Raw genomic sequence first — 13859 nt, 5'->3', positions numbered from 1 at the left:
ATAAGACGTGCTGCTCGGCGGCGTCGGGATGTAGCAGTTGTTATTGGAGAAGGGCGTGCTCTTTCCTTTGCTATGTTTGACTTGTTTGCTTCGAAGCGTTGGAATCAGCCTATCATTACTTTGTTCACGCTTCCACTGCTTTCCAAGCACAGAACGTGCCGATCAATCCACAGCGCTGTGTTCCTCGAAAGACATGCACCCGCAAGTACGCACATACTCACGCAACGATCAGCTCGCGAATCAATCGGTGCGCAGCTATTCTCGAACGAACGAAAATACTTATAAGCACTGTAACAGAAAATAAAATGAGCTGATGTGACGTGAGCTCTCACAGATGGCTACCTGGAAATAGGTGCGAGGCATTGAGTTCTTCTGTGGCCTTTTATTAGGCCGTCTACCATCCTCTACCAATAAACATTTAATCAATTAACTACAGTGTTACTCTACAGCGTTACAGTTAACTCCTTGAGTTTACTCAATTTGGTTTTCGTCGCGGCTGTCGTTATAGTATCGTTATATATCCACATTAAAATGCCCTGCATGGAAGAAGGCGGGAGGGGAAAAGCGAAAAAAGAGAGAAAGAGGGAAAGCTCTGTCCACTCTCAGGATTAGATCGCAGCTCCATGATGTGGTATCCTCGTTGTCAGTCCGTCATCGTCGTTTTTGTTGTCATCTTGCATTACTTGTTTTTTGTTGGGCCACCTATCACGGTTCTGGGTTGCTCTTACGACATGCCTTTACGTGGCCCTCTGCATGTATATTTGTTTACACTAATTATGAGAAGTAAGAAGGAAGAAAACGTTGAGCTGGTATATTCATTTAAAGAACCTGTTACCTTAATAATTAACCTGCTATATTCAGTTCATTGTGACGCCGTTGGACTCGCTTTGGTTTTGTACCGTTATGGGAACGTTGCCTCACTCTTTCTTGATTTATTTTTCGGAAGGGACGTAGTGTGAAGTGCACAGAGGTCGCAGCCCCATTTGTTTTTGTCTTTAGGTGGGCCAACTCCGAAGGACGTTGGCTACGTGGTGTCGGGGTGGGCGCGCTCGAGCACGCAGCCACGCAGCACCGTTCGCGCAGTTGTCTTAATCGCACGGGCTATGGCCGCCGTGTGGCGCAGCTGGAGGGCCTGCTCACCCTCTCCTCGGCCACCGTATCTGGCGGCGATCTTTCTGGGGCCTGCCAGCCGCAATTAGACCTCGCGAGATGGATGGAACGGAGCGGTCCCGTAGTAGCATCTGCCGTCCGCCAGATTGCGCAATGTGAGGCGAACACGAAAGAGGTAAGGAAAACGAAAGAATAAAGCTTAGGATTGTTTTCTGCCTTCTCGTTTTGTTGCATCGCACCGTCGCGCTTTGCTAGCCTTTGCGTCCCCGCTCTCATTCACTCAAAGGGAAGGGTTGGCAGCAAAGGCGATGCGCAGCTGCTAAGCAATGAACCACCCCCTGAAGTACCAGAGGATATGAGGGCATGACGTAATTACACCCCTGCGTGTCGCCCGTGGCCAAGGCGCAGCCTCGAAACCATCCTCGCAGCCCAGGTATGGAAGAAGTAGTCGCATGCACGAGGTTAATCTGTCCTGGAAACTCACAGTTTGTAAGAAACCTCGCCGAAACTTGGGTAAGCGCGTCGTGGGTGGGAATGGAAAAGTCCTGCTATGTAAGTTGATCGGACCACATGGGGGCCAGCGACTTCTGCTGTCGGGATTTGCACGGTTAGCAAGGCATGGTCAGAATAATTCTAGATTTAGCTGATTTCTTCGGTCGGTAGTATAAGGAAATTGGAAATAGAACATCTTGTCTCTCCAATGGGAATGGAATAAGAATGACTTTTTTCAACTTTTGTTCTACTTGGAGGGCTAACGTAATTGTTCGCAGTATTCATAACAATTTAAACTGCTTAGTTGCAAGTATTTCACGTAATAAACCATTGTTTGACCTAATTGCTGTCTCGGAAACATGACTTAAGTCTAATGAAAGAATCTATATTCATAGATACAAATTCTTGTCGCAACCCCGCGATTCTCGTACGCGAGGGGGAGGCGTCGCATTTTTTGTTAAAGAAAACATCCATTTTCAAGTTCTGCCTTCTCTCTCAAGTACTGATGAATATATGGAAGCGCTATTTATAAGACTTGATTTCGGTTTAATTGAAGATGTGGTTTACCCACCTCCTGACTCGTTGATGGCACCTTTCCTGAGCAGGCTTGAGTTTATTCTGGGAGAACTATCTCGAGGGCCTTGTAGAAATATCGTTATGGTAGGTGATTTTAACATTGATCTAGCTTGTGATACGCAGAACAGCTATACGTTACTTCTCCAGCCATTTGCCTTACGCAGTCTTATCACAGAACCTACTCGCCTTACTGACACGTCTAGCACCTTATTAGATCACGCTCTATGCAGTATAGATACTGAGGTGTTTGCTGGAACTTACTCTAATGTAATAGCTGATCATTTACCTATTTTTCTCATTATACAATCCAATCCACCCAGACAGAAGTCGCCGGTTGAACATATACGTACGAAGGTTGATTATAAGCTTCTTCGCAGAAACCTCGAACAATCTGATTTTTACCTCTTGTATGACAGTGACGTTAACACTGAATGTGATAACAGAGCGACGTGACTGAGTTGGCTATCTTGTGCGCATATCTTCCGTGTTAAACCTATCGCACGTGTGCCGATAAGCGATGCACCGTGCCTACATAAACCCTTGTTTTTTGTGCAATAAAGAAAGCTTGCAAAGGCTGCTGCTGCGTCCATCGGTTATTACACTGAATATCTGAAATTTGAAGAAATCCTTAGAAATCTGATAAATATTAGGTAGCATCCCGATAACGCGTAATAATTACAGTAAGCCCATCTATCCCTGGATGACCGAGGAAATTATATTTGTGTTGAAATAAAAAGATAAGTGGTACCACAAATGGAAGGAACACAGGCCTAACTCCTATACAGAAGCCAATTTAAATGGTGAGGAATAAAGAAATAGCTCTTATGCGGAAACGAAAAAAAAATATTACTCCTCGATGGTACAGCAGGCCGACGGAAACACGCCAAAATATGTACTATTGTAAATGATGTAATCGGTAATCACTCAAATCAGCCTGTATTGCCCGAACTAGTCGATCAAGCTACGATAGATGCTTTTAATGATTACTTTTCTAACATAGGGCCGTCACTAGCAGCGCAGTTTCCTCTCGCTTATGAACCCTCCTTACCAATACAGTCTGTTAGTGATAGCTTCGTGATGCATGGTGTAGAGTTGGTGGATACATTAATGGTAGTGAAAAACCTTTCTGCAAGTAAGGCGGCGGGACTAGATGGAGTTCTCTTCAGGTTATTGAAAGATAATACAGACTTATTAGGTATTCATCTGTTGCAGATGTTTAATCCCTCCTTGGACGCCCTCAACATAGCAAAGGTAGTACCAATTTATAAGGAAGGAGATCGTTCTGCCCCCAGCAACTATAGACCAATATCTGTTTTGAGCATATTTAATACTTTGTTTGAGAAAATAATTTGTGTACGCATGCAGGAATTTTTAGGTAAGCATAATATTATTTTTCTTAATCAGCATGGGTTTCCTCCTCATAGATCCACATCATTTGCAGTTCTTGCACTTACACAATTGATTAATACAGCATCACATGATAATAAGATTGCCGTTGTTGTATTTCTAGACTTGAAAAAAAATCATTTGATACGGTTAATCATATAATATTATTTCATAATTTGTATACTTTATGCTTTTAGGGGGCGAATATCGGATCTGCGAAATAGTTATCTCTCTGACAGGAAGCAGTATGTTGTAATTTATAACCTCATGTCAGCCTCACACAGTGTTTTGAGGGGGACTCCGCAAGTCTCAGTCCTTTGGCCCGTCTTCTTCTCCCTATACGTCAATGATCTTCCGTCGGTGTTAATTAACGTGCTCTGAAGTTTTATTATACGCGGGTGATAGGGTTTTAATTTTTATTGGGGACACTATTGAAGAACTGTAGGGCAAAATAAATCAAGAACTAGGTCGTGTCACGAAATTGTCCACGCAGAATAAGCTTACACTGAACATCGACAAAAACCAGTTTTGTAGTCCTCCAGGCCAGGAGGAAGGAAACGAATTGTGACTCCCTGTCTATATTTTTGAATAATGTCTTGTTGAGCAGAGCATGCCGCTACAGGTATCTAGGTGTTTGGTTCGAATCTGATATGCGTTGGAAATATGAAATTGGTAAGGTATGTTCCAAATTGGCGTATGGTTGTCATGTATTCTCAAAAGCCCGTCAATGTTTTGACCCACAAGTTTTACAGATACTTTACTTTGCTTTTATACAGAGTCACCTTTATTATTGCTTAGAGCTGGCACGTACCCAGGATATTTCTTCGGGGGGAGGTGGGGTAACCCAAGGTAACTTTTCTATGCAAATGAGGGGGGTACCTTTACTATTATACACATGTGAATCACGGCTGCCATTCGCCATAAGGACGCGTAAACCCGCAAAAGAGAAATGAAATAAGGTGTTTCTCACAGGTACGCCGTTGAGATACACCTCTCCTTTACTTGGCAAACAAGGAACCACATCACATGGACTCACGCAGGAAAAAAGCGCGCAGGAAGAACACTGCCAAGAACAAGTAAACAAGCGAAAGTGTAAAATAAAGATTTCTATAGTAGCATACAAATTAAAAAAAAAAGCAGCAGTTGGCAACCAAGGCACACGGACCATGCGGGCTTGTGTTACTCCGCCAGCCAATCGTAGAAACAAACAAAATCGTCGTCATGCGGCCTTTTCAATATGGCGTCGTACTTGATACCTCCGGAGCGTCTGCTGTTTTTGAAGAGTCTTTTCATCGACGGAAGCAATGAGGTGTGCAACAGACATTGACAAAGTGTATGGAGTCTGAGCATTTCACTATTCTAAAGCCTACCTGCCGTGGTTGCTTAGTGGCTATGGTGTTGGGCTGCAAAGCACGAGGTCGCGGGATCGAATCCCGGCCACGGCGGCCGTTGTTTTCGATAGTGGCGCAATACAAAAACACCCGTGGTACTTAGATATAAGGGCACGTTAAAGAACTCCAGGTGGTCCAAGTTTCTGGAGTCCCCCACTACGGTGATCATAATCAGAAGCTGGTTTTGGCATGTAAAACTCCATAATTAATTAATTAAATCGTCCAAAGTCTGCAGTACACTACACTTCACAGCTGAGCCCGTTTTACTCATCAAACTTCACTGCCAACTGAAGTGAAACATGACAATAAATATTCTTTAGCAAACAGCGCGAATAACGGGACACAGAAAAGAGGCACACGACACATGTACTGACTTCAAACAACACGTCTGTTTGTTGCGCAAGCGCAGGTAAATATAGAGACAGAGAAGTATTAGCAAAACTTTAAACGCGTGAAAAGGGCGTGTAAATGCATCCCCTGTTTTAGAAAAATCACTGTCGTCCAAAAGCACGCTGACCAGCGTACGTGTGAAATTATCGAAGCATTTGCCATCACCCAACGGGGTCTTTCATGCACCTGTTCACCATCCACCCAGTTATTAGACAAGGAAATCGCCTATCTGCAAATTTAACCGATCTCCACCCACCTGCAATTTCAAGTCATTCTTTTCATGTTATCACGCCTTTTATGTTTTTACTATTACTTCTCTGCCTATATATTCTGCGCTCGCGCAATAAACATACTTGTTGGAAGTCAGCGCCTGTGTCGTGTGCCTCTTTTCTGTGTCCCGTTATTGGCGCTGTTTTCTAAAGAATGTGTTCATACCAACAAGCCCGGCTAGCCACTATTCTGACAATTAAGCTACTTAATTTAATTATCTTCCTAATTACGCAATTTACGGCACACCTTATATTGAGAAGTTGAAGGGAGTCGGCATAATAGTCTAGTTCCACGCTTATGCATTTCAAGATGACCAGTTCTAGGACTCTTGCTCTTGTTTACATCAATGACTTATCTAACAACATTTGTTCGTCCATAAAACTGTTCGCGGATGTTTGGGTTATTTATCGTGAAATGTTAACCGCTAATGACCCTTTAACGCTACAATCGGACCTAAGTAATATAAATGCATGGTGTGAGACTTGGTTAATGAAACTGAATATTAATAAATGTAAGGCAATGAGAGTTACTCGCCGTACTTCTCAAGACACACCATGTACTTATTCTATTAATACCGTTCTCCTAACTCAGGTTTCCATTTACAGACACCTTGGTATTTATATTTCTCAGGACCTTTCCTGGCAAACTCATGTTGATCACATAACGAGTAATGCTAGTCGTACTCTTGGTTCAAACATAATTTTAGTTTAGTTCCCACCAACTTAAAACTCTTGCTTTATAAAACACTATTTAGGCCCAAGCTTGAATAAGCATCTTCCATTTAGGATTCTCATTGGGCTAGCTGGCCATTGCGGGATCACTGGAAATGATCAAGCAGACAAAGCTGCCCGAGAGTCACATCAAGGACAACACGTCGTTTACATTCCCCTTTCCAGGACAGACACTGCAAGGCAGCTTCGTCACCTGGCACGTAAGCTCTCTTTAACAGAGTGGAACACCGCAAATATAAGGCACACCAGCTTGTACGAACTGAACCCTTCGCTACAACTCCGACCTCCACCTGGGCTTCACCGACGTGAGGCATCACTTCTATACCGACTGTGATTGAAAGGGGCTTTCATGAAGGCGTACACTACTTTGATAGGATTGACCAACAGTGCTGCATGCGACGTCTGCGGCGTGGAAGAGAACATCGAACATTTATTGTGTCATTGTAATTGATTTCAGTCGGAAAGACAGACATTATCTATCGCATTGCGACGACTGGACGATCGGCCGTTGTCTGTGCAGGTGCTACTTGAAGACCGTCCCCATTGCTCGTCGGCCCACAAAACTGTGAAGGCCTTTTTGTCTTTCTTGAGGGCGACTGGCCTATGTGAACGTCTTTGACTATAGCTGAGGCCCTCCGCGTGCGTGCGCGAGCTCACCGCGGCTTTCCTCCCCCTCCCTTAGTTCTCTATATCCCATCTTTCTATTCCCTCTTTCCCGTCCCCCAGAGTAGGGTAGCCATCCAGACGCATTTCGGGTTAACGTCCCTGCCTTCTCTCTTTATTTCCTCCTCCTCCACCTCCTCATGTCAGTTCACTTAACCTCAGCGTAGAAGCCATTCAGAACCGTGCCGCACGTTTTGTTTTATCTAATTATTCTCCGTACAGCAAGTGTCACTTCAATGAAATTCAATCTTGATTTGCCTAACCGGTCGCTTCGTCGCAAAATTTCACGTGTCTCTCTATTTCATAAAATATATCACTACATTCCCACTGTAAGCGACTCACTTTTGTTACCACCATCGTACATTTCTTCCAGAAATGATCTTCAGTTCAAGGGTCACGTGCCATGTTGCCACACTAACCTTCATTTCAATTCCTTCATTCTCACAAGAAGCGGCGACTGGAACCACCTTCCCGCTTCTGTTGTTTCAATCGTGAATGCCAACGAATTCAAAAAAGCCCTTGTTAACAACGCGTTGTAACGCTACTATGCTGCTAATATATATATATATATATATATATATATATATATATATATATATATATATATATATATATATTTGATACCACCCGCTCCTCTGTGTAACGCCTCGGCCCTGAGAGAATACAACTGAAATAAAATAAAATGAGTCACTGGCGTAGAACTATTCGTTGAATTTACATTATTACGCACGCCACCCCGCCAAAAGCACCTCTCTGTCCAACCTCTGTGTGATGCGAAAGCATGGCTTGAAAGATGAAGCTCTGTCGCACTTCCGTCTCTTCCGACGATGTTATTCCGATTTCCGCTGTGCGCAACTATCAATTAGTTGCATTGTCACTTCAGGAGCAAGGGCGAAAGGGACCTCTTTGTCACGCAGCGAAACTGCATTTTACGCTGTCCCATTACGGACACAGTGGGGTTGCACTGCGAGCCACGTTTCGCAGGGCTGCGTGCGTTATAAGGTAATTTGGACGAATAATTTGACGCCCGTTATACCGGTTTACATGGCCGTTTTGAAATGTAAAAAAAATTCACCGACGATAACGATGCTCTCTAATGCGAAATTTGAGCGTAGCTGTATACGTGTTTTCATTTCGCGATATATTGACTGGCGCGGACAATCTGTCTCGTGCGGCACGCTGCAAACAAGCGAAGTGGGGCGCGACTGCCTAGGTAATCGCGAGATTGCAAGAGGCAGCACTTGGGTGACGCCTGGGCGCGGTTCAGAGCAGCCGCCGCAGGCAGACCTCTGCTCATGCAGCGCGTTTGTTTTGACGCGCTCACCGCATGCCTCATCGATGGCGTCGTCGGTGAATAGACGACGCGCTAGCGGTAAAACACGCACTAGCGGCAAGCTGCGCTCCAGGTGGCAGTTTACACGTACTAGCGTAAAACGCGCGCGGCGCGCCGCCGGCGTTAAAACGCAGCAGCGGCATCGCCGCCACACCAACTGGTGGCGAGCTGCTGCAGCAGTCACGTGACAGCCTGAAAATCTCGCCGCGTCTCTGTAGGTGCGAGATGTCGTGCGCTTTTTCCTTCGTCTGCTGACAGGTCGGCGCTGTGTTTACGTTCTTCGCCTTTCGTTCTTAACGCGAGTCATGTCTCATGAAGATGACGTCGAAGTCACCGATCATAATCATGTTGGTGTGATCTCTTCTGCTGCGGCGTCGCCGCGTTCCAAAGTCAGGGAGAATGAGGTACTGGGTGTCGCCTCCGCGTCCTTGGGTCCAGCTTGTCGTACAGAATCAGATATGACACCTTGTCTCCAAAACCCTTGCCATCAGGACATCTAGGTTTAGACTCACCATTGAAAAGAACAATCTCAAACCACGACAGTCTAAACAAGCGCGAACGAGACCAAACCAAACAAGCGCGAGCGAGAGCAGACGCGAGCAGACGATCGTACGAAACGCGCGGTCCGGCTGAGGCCGATTACGAGTACGCATCGAGCGGTTGGGTGGATCCGCATGACACCAGTTTCCCGTGCGCACGCCACTGAAGGTGCCACTCTCATTGGTCTCGACAGTTCGCGGCTCACGTCTTTCATTGCCTGCTCCGCGTTCACTCTTTCATCCTTCGCTGTTGTGCTCGTTCGCTCGGTTACGCCAACGCTCGCCGCAGGAACGGGCGCCTAAGAGCTGCGCTCCAAAACACGTAACTAGACTTTTATAATGACGCCATTCCACGTCCCAATATAAACATGTACCGTAAAGTTTGTAACTAAGACACTGATTAATTTAATTATTTGAACTAGCGAATTGATTGCATTGGGGTATCTTGTAAATGATGCGCACGTGGTGGATAATCTGTAGTGACGTAAGTAGAGTAACTTTGCTGGCTTTTTTTAAAGCAGGTGTTCGAATTTAAAAAAAAAGACACTATGCATTTCTGCTTATGCCATGACAAGATACCTTCGGTGACTGAAACAATTCTTCGTACTCACGTAATGTGGAATGCAAGTAAAGGAAATGGTGACAAGTTTGGCTCTGACAAGTGCGAAATATAGCCACGAAAGTGCACAGATATACAATAAGGAAAGACAGGTAGTATCCCTTGGTGATCACTAAGTCCCAAACCAGGTCGAAACGATAGAACGGACATAATTCGACACAAGTGCCGATTGCGCCACAAAGCAGTAAGTTATATAAGATAAGGCTGGCTAATACAGTTAACACTATTATGATGCCCAATGACCCACTGTCCCTTTCACTATTTAGACCCCCAACTCGTGAAACCAGAGCTGCGGTCCATGACTAACTTAGCGCCACGTCACAACGGGTATAAACGGAGGCGTATATAATTTGCTGGAGCCATTATTTGGAACGAAATGCCCAGAAATTTCATTCGAAAATTCAGGAATTTTTTTTTATCGTCGATCAAATTTATGCTTGAGTCACTGGAAACGTTTTGTCCTGGATAATATCTTTGAGTTCTTTATATAAGGGTGTAATTGTTGTACATTTACCTCTCGCGCATTATTTTTAGCTCACTCTGTGAACTCGAACAATGTTCAAGCATTTAAGCACACTATTTTGCCTTAACTTTGCATGGGAACTGATTTAGTGATGCAAGGTCTGCCGTGTTTACGCAAATTCTTTTGTGGATCCTGGACTAACCGATAAGGCTATCGGTCGCACCTGTGTCGCGGATTACCTTACTGTGTCGTACACAAATAATAAATGAATGAGAGAAAAAGATACCAGCTTTGTGTTCATACTCATCCACGCTAAGCATACGATGCCGGTTGTGCAGGCACCTTTTTATGGTGAAACATTGCGCGCTTCTCCGGCTCCGCAGTCAGCGAGGAAACCCCGAAAAACATGGTATATCCTAACTACCACATCCTCGGTTCTGTTGGCGGACGAAACAGGTTTGCGGTCAAGGGTTTTTCCCCCAGCGTGTCCTCAGGTCGGACAAAGTTGCGGGCCCTTTGGGCACCGCCACGAGCGGGCGTAAGAAAACAGACGCAAAGCACGACCGAAGTGGAGGGGGGCAAGCAGCCCACGCATGTGCGTCGTTCTTTCCTGCCAAGCTACCGCTTGCAGCCGATGCACAGCGCTGGTGCGTTCGCCTTTTCTAAGTGTCGCCTGCCCGAAAACGTTCGGTGCTCCTCCGGGTAGTCGCTTTATGCGCAAACTAGATGGCTGTGAGCTAAAGTAAATGCACAAAACACGATCTTTAAGGTTCCTTGTTCCCTTGTCACGATGCATGCTTGGAAAATGTTCGGCCAAGAGTGGGCTCGTTTCTTGGAACGTAATGAACCTTTCACAGAAAGAAAACAAAAAAAGAACAGAAAGATATAAAGAAATCAACTGTAGCAACAACAATAGCAATATATGGCCCGTGGAAAGAGTAGCGAGAGCGAAGTGAACAGAGGGAGGGTCGCAGTAGGGGCTTCGCTACAGGCAGCTAAGCATTTTATTATTTTCCATTTCTCTTTTTCCCTTTCGATAACCGCTTTGCACAGCAGTACGCTCGTTGCCTCTTCGCTGCCTTCTGGGTTCCTGATTACATATGCGGCCGTCAGGAGAAGAGACTGCCGGTCATTTGCGACCGCCAGCGGCGAGAGCAGAGAGAGCGTTGTGGCCACGTGGTGCAAAGAGAACCTCTTGCGTTGTTTCCCGAACTCACAGCCCAGTAAGATGAGCAGCAAATAAACAAGAAAGCCAGAGATGAGCGCAGCTTGCCGCATAGAGCCACGGACATGGCTGTAAAGCCGTGTTTCTATAGCCTCCCACCCCCTTCCCCTCCTCCGTCGTCTCTGCCTCTCTTCGCCGCTCGCTATTTGAATTAGGCAGGCACCCGCGCTGTTAACGACCGACCTCCTGCCGTTCCCTGGTACTACTCGCGTTCCTGTTATTGCTGACGCAAGTAACATGCAAAAGTTAAGAACAAAAAGGGGGAGGGGAGGTTAGCAAGCGGCGGTGGGGTAGGTATGAAGGGCTTTTACTAGCTAGAGAAAACGAAAGGGGAGTGAAAGCTGCAGTTGCACAAAAAAGCAAAACAATCGCGGTCAGGAAGGTCAAGTTCAGGCTCTCATGGTTTTTGCGCACGTACTGGCCTCCGGCGCGCAGATGGGCAACACAACGGCCGGCACGCTTGCAGGTTTCAGTGACCATAGCTATATGGAATGTACTAAGCCTATCTCCGAAATATTCGACGGAGAGTAAGTACAGTTAGTATACTTGAACTGCATATAGTCCAGGTTATACGCACGCGTGTGTAGGTAACCTCTGTTCGTTTGCAAAAGTTTACTCCTGCAAACTGCTTGCTGCGAGAGAAAAAAAAAAGAATCATCGCATGCAGAAGGTTGACAGTGGCTTCGGGCGGGAGGGAAAAATTGACACATATCTGTAAAAAGGAATCATAACAAATTATTTCCAGTCGAATAACGCTTAGACCAGTGCCCTTCTGCGCATAATTAACTGTGCTAAAACTGAATCGCATGTGCTGTGTGCCCTAGCCACACATGGCCGCTTTGTGCATGAGTAGTGAAGAAATCAAGATGGCTAGATTCTGTCTTGTTTTGCCGGCAGGTACAACAATAATCACATTCGCTCTTGTTTTCTTCACTTTTAACAATAACTCTCCTATATGTTCGAATACCGGCGCATTTTTTTACCTATAAATGACAAAAATGCTACGGCAAAATTACATCGGCTGCGGATGGCCCACGGTTCGAGTTAATTTGCATCCCGTCAGGTCAAATCTGCACTGAAGTTCTTAGGGAGAGCAGATTGGACGGGCGGGCCTTTCTTACCGAGCCTATCGTGCCATTAGTGGCGAAAGAATAGCGTCGGCGGCTTAGATATAAGGTAAACTATATAGTGTGAAAAGGGGTTATGTGAGCTCGCATCTAGCCCGCTGTATACACTTGACTGAAGTACGTCGTTCCCAGACGACGGTGCGTGTTTTGGCCGCTGAGATATATAAACATGCGTACGGATGTGTAAACAAGCGTGCCGAAACGTAGTTTGAGAAACTCTCGCTTGATAAAGTGCATCCTTACCTTAGCGAGGCTGATGCACGCTTGACAGCGTTCGTTGAGAACGAGAACCCCGTGACGTGAAGAAAAAATGAAGCTGCTTATGGGCAGTTTATTGCTCGCTACAGTCCTTGCTCTGAGCCAGTTGGTAAGGTGTGCTCAGCAGCTTTGCTTATATTTTTTTTTATTTACGGTTGTGCTTCAGGATAACCTTTCTGGGCATGCACTTGTGAATGTCAAAGTTCACAAGGAATGCAAATGAAAGGAGAAGAGAGATACATACTGTGCTTATGGGCGGACCCTGCTCCGTTTGCGTTTTCCCAAAAAACAGTTATAGGAAACCTGAACTATAGTGTTTTCTGTTGAGCTTAGCGGACTAACTTTGAGTGGAGAGAACCATAACACACATACTCAGTTTTCACAGAACATCTCCTGAGGTTAACTGCACTTATGCTCAACCTGAGCTCAGCCTCACAAGATTACCAACACAGCAAATATGTTTCAAAAGTTTCTTTCGTACAGTTAGGAGGCGATGTACCTCTTAACAATCGGCGCCATCCGGTTATGGATCATGAGGTAACTTCCGCAAAACAAAAGCAAATACTTGACAAGATTCTTGTTGCTACGACAGCTCTTTGTGTCATGACATTTCATTTCATTTCATTTATTTATTCTCAAGGCCGAAGTATTACTAAGAGGAGTAGGGGTCATAGAAGTACATAAATATATTAAAAACTAGCAACGTGTACATAACACAGGTTACTAAGAAGGGAAACAAACTTACACAAAATGATCGAAAACAGCTGTCTTGAAGGCATTGACCTCGGATATGGAGGCGACGGAGGCTGGGGGGTGGTTCCATTCAGTGCTATTATTTGGAAGGAAGGAATTAAATTTCATGTTGGTGCGAGTGTTGGGCACAACCTTGAAATGGCGGTAACTGCGAACCTACATGTACAGTGAAGGCACAAAAGAAAATCGCTTATACTTAGGTTAAAGGGATAAACTTTATAAAAAAGAGAAAGGCATGAGACTTTGTGGCACAGTGAAAGGTTAGATAGATTAAGATTTACTTTCAGTTGACTAACACTAGCAGCGCGAAAATAGTTACATAAGATAAAGCGAGCAGCGTGATTTTGAATGGTTTAGAGCTTAATAATCTGCGTGTTAATATGTGGGTCCCAGATGGATGAAACATACTGAAGTTTGGATCGTCTGAGTGTTTTGTATAAGAGTAGTTTAAGATTCGCGGGCGCAAACAAGAAATTCCGCCGAAAGTTGCCAAGAGCACGGTTAGCGTTACTGATTACATAATCAATATGAGT

Source organism: Dermacentor andersoni, chromosome 1, assembly GCF_023375885.2.
Source record: "Dermacentor andersoni chromosome 1, qqDerAnde1_hic_scaffold, whole genome shotgun sequence".
Taxonomy (NCBI): Eukaryota; Metazoa; Arthropoda; class Arachnida; order Ixodida; family Ixodidae; genus Dermacentor; species Dermacentor andersoni.
The sequence above is the reverse complement of the archived record's forward strand: the minus strand, read 5'-3'. Positions refer to the sequence as shown.